Genomic DNA, 3,901 nt, shown 5'->3' on the forward strand with positions numbered 1-3,901 from the left:
CCACTCCTACCTCCCTCCTTCCCAGCTCAGGGGAGGTTTTGGAGTTAGTAAGAGGTGAGGGGCAATTAGTGATAATTACTGATCATTTGTGCAGACCACGGGCCTGGCTTTCAGAGGTGCCTTCTGGGATGGAGAGAGGCTGGCGACTCTTGTCAGAAGTGCATGGAGGACTCAGAGGAAAGTGAGCATTCCATGGGAAGGAGGGGATCTGCAGAGTCACCTCCTAGAGAGGTCAGCTTTTGTTACTCCCAAGTAGAAACAAGGAAGCAGCCCCCAGCCAGGTAAATGCTGGCTGTGTGAGCAGAAAGCAGGGGCAGCGGCTGGGAGAGCTGGCGGGAAGCAGAGCATGGCCTACGACATCAGCCCAGAGCCACGCTCAGCCTAGCCCAGAACTCGGACTCCTATAGCCAAACCCCAGGTACTGACCAACAAACGGATGTCATTTGCATCCTTGTCCCCTCTGGCATGGGCACTTGAGAACACAGGCAGTCCCTTACCCTCTACCCTCTGCCCTGTTGGATTTTGTGTCCAGGAGACTATTACATGACTTCGTGTGTAGCTCTAACCTGGCCAGATCTTTGAGATCCTAACTTTCCTGTGGGATGTTTTAGCTCTTTTGAGATGTATTTTGTGGTGGGGGGTAGGGAGGAGCCTGTTGAAAATGTGTGACCAAACCTTTTGCTGAGAGGGAGGGGGGGGGGTGAGGGCAGAGAGAAAGCCCACATTGCAAGTCCTGAGAAAAACTGTGTTTGAATTGCCCAGGTCACTATAATTTAGGCTAGATTAGTTTTGGGGGATAATAAAGTTCCCTGTCTCCTTTTGGGGGAAAAAAAATTGAGGGGTTTTCTACTATGGATGTATCTTTCGTCCATGTGTCCTGCTTTAATAAAATGTTATTATGGCTCTCTTTAAGTGGATAATTGAGCAGAATAGCATGTTAATTTATCTCTCAGTCGGGCCTGTGGTAAGGTCTGCTTCTTTGGAAATTGTCCAAAACCAAATAGCCACAGCTCACCTGCAGAAGGGCCTCCTGGCACCGAGACAGGCAGGAACCCCTGCCAGGCCTTTCTGACTGTCCTTAGAAGGTTGTTCCCACCCTAACAAAGGTCCCCGTTATGAAAGAACCGGGCCTTTAAATCTGACTGTTTCCATCTCTGGTACAAATTGTCTTCCCTCAGGCAAGTTTCTGTCTCAGAGTTGGCTGTGAGGATGTGAAGCACAATCGGGCTTTGTGGTGGAGGAGGGCTCTGCAGTGCCCTGGAAGGTGGGGTTCAGCCTTGTATAAATAAATAGCAGCAGGCTCTAGCTTCAGGAAGAGGGGATTCCTGGAATGAGAGGGACTGGCGCTCAAGACAGGAAACGAAACTCTTCCTGGCTTTTCTGCAGCCTCTGCAGCTTCTTCTAGCTTCGTTGTCCTTTCGCGGGGCCCATAGGCGGCCTGCTGTTCCCCTGGAGCTACCCTGACTCCCAGAGCACCTTGGACCAATCACAGAACCCTCAGGAGCATGGTCTGCACCTCTGTTGTCATCCACAGAGACGCGCTTTGGCCCTTGTGAGGTGCATCCTGAGCTCGGTAGGTCTAGCTGTTGGCTGCTTGGGTCAGTCAGGAGCCAGTCAGGCAGACGCCCGCCCAGCTTTGGCTTTTCTCTTCTCCTTCCTTACATGTTGGTTATTGTCTGCTGCCCAGTGGTAGCCTCTTCAGAACAAACCTGGAGACCACAAGGGGCATCTATATAGCTATAGCTGCCTGCACTCTGGAAGACCTGGTGGGGGTGAAGGGAAACAGGTGGGACCATTCCTCCTACTTCCCAAATACCGCTTGCCCCTAGCTGTCTTGGGGGATACGCCCTTTGACACCAGAGGTGGGAGGAGCCCTGCAGAAATGAAAGACCATATTCAGGCCTTCTTGGCCCAAGGCCCATGGAAGTCTTGATGAAGGGGATGCTTAGGGAGCAGTGTGACATCTGGCTCTTCAAGGCCCCCTTGCAGCAGCCTGGTCCTGAACCAAGTATCCTGCTGGTCACACCACCCTGGCAGCCTCTTCCTGCCACACTCGCCACTTTCCTTCTGCCCCTCACAGCGTTTTTCTTTGCTCACTCGTTCCATCTGCTGCTTAGCGGGCCCAGCTCCCTCCCAAAGCATCTCTATTGTCTCAGCTCACTCCTCCCAAGGTGCCCTGACTGATGGTCACTTAGTTCTCTGGGTTCCAGTGCCCACCAGTCCAAGGAGAGCTATGCTGAGTGAGCCCAGGTGGAGAGAGCCCTGGGACACGGTCACACAAGGGAGAAAGGGCATTAGCCTCCGTGTCCTATATCCAGCCAGCACTTTTCTCCCTCTACCGAAAGACTTTGTTGTTGATTTTTTTTCCCCAAATCTAAAAATCATTAACATAGGAAAATTGACTCTTTTTGGTGAANGGTGATGCTAATTTTGATCACTTGGTTACAATTGTATCTGCCAGGTTTCTGCAAGAAAGTTACTATGTTTTCCTCTTTGTAATTAATAAGTATCTTGTGGGGAGATACTTTGTGACTATAAGTTACTATGTTTTCCTCTTTGTAATTAAAAAGTATCTTGTGGGGAGATACTTTGTGACTATAAGTTACTATGTTTTCCTCTTTGTAATTAAAAAGTGTCTTGTAGGGAGATACTTGGCGATTAAACAAATATCTCATTTCTCACCAAACTTTCACCCTCTGGTTTTATTATCCTTTGATGTTTCTTACCAGAAAATTATTTATGTGGCAGTGACCAAATTGTTGGTCAGGTTTTTAAAGTTTGACATTGTAGTGCAGGAACAATAATTTCTCAGCTCTGTAAGTTGCTAGATTGTTTCTGTGATGTTCTATAGTCTGTGAATACTAAATAAGATGAAAGGAACAAGATTTTTTTGGTCCCTCATTTTTTAAAAAAAAGTTTATTTTCATAGTTTTTATAGTCTTTATTATGTCTGGATCAGAGGTGATTTATCAAGAAATTACGGTACATGATTTTGAAATCTTGTGAAATATTGAGGTTGGCATTCTGCTCTGCATTCTAAATAGGATGTTAAAGAACTTCCTAATTAGGTTTTTAGTTTTTTATCTGATGACTCCTGTGGAGTTTCTCACCATCTGGATTTTGTTAAATGCAACCCCATGGTGTCTTTTAACATGTTTTTCTGTCCCCTATAGTTCTTGAAAATTGTTAGCTGGATTTAGAGTTTTTGATCAAGCTTCAGGGTTTGTTCTTTCTCTCCTTTTTAATTTATTTTCGCAAGACTCTTTCATAGATGTTGTTTTTACATTATGAAACACTTCACATCTGGTTGTCTCTGTGATATTAGCAGTCACCAATGATCATCACCCACATTAATTACTTCATTAGTAATTTCCAAAATGGTATTAGTCTATAATATAGTTAAAAAGAGAAACTACCCCTTATCAACTTAGATCAGAGGTCAGCAAACTAAGGCCCACAGGCTAAATCCAACCCTCTACTTATTTTTGTAAATAAAGTTTTATTAGAGCAGAGTCCTGCTCATTCATTTGCATATTCCTATGACAGCTTTTGCACTACAAGGGCTGAGTTAAGTAGTTGTGATGAGGCCATATATGGCCTATAGAGCTGAAAAAAATCTGACCTTTTATAGGAAATGTTTTCTGACCTCTGCTCTAGATCATATGGGAAAAGCAATTTAAGTGTTTGCTTCTTTCTCTCTCTCTCTCTTTTTTTTTTTTTTTAAGCTGGGCATCCTGCCACCTGTTGGCAGCTCAGTGGCAGCTCAGCTCGGGCCCATGTGGGAATCCAACCGGCGACCCTGTTGCTCAGAGCTTGCACTCTTGAGTGAGCTCTTAACCAACTGAGCCACTCGGCTGGCCCTTGCTTTTTTTTTAGATTTTTATTGGGGAATTGGGGGGAT

At 45.8% G+C, this 3,901-nt stretch overlaps 1 protein-coding gene across 1 annotated transcript in view; it reads left to right on the plus strand.

Annotated features, from left to right (window-relative positions):
- The window catches only part of TCF7L1 (transcription factor 7 like 1), a 188,092-nt gene that overhangs the window by 20,620 nt on the left and 163,571 nt on the right, over positions 1–3,901 (plus strand). The window lies entirely within an intron of this gene.

The sequence above is a fragment of the Hipposideros armiger genome, unplaced genomic scaffold (assembly GCF_001890085.2).
Source record: "Hipposideros armiger isolate ML-2016 unplaced genomic scaffold, ASM189008v1 scaffold_561, whole genome shotgun sequence".
Lineage (NCBI taxonomy): Eukaryota > Metazoa > Chordata > Mammalia > Chiroptera > Hipposideridae > Hipposideros > Hipposideros armiger.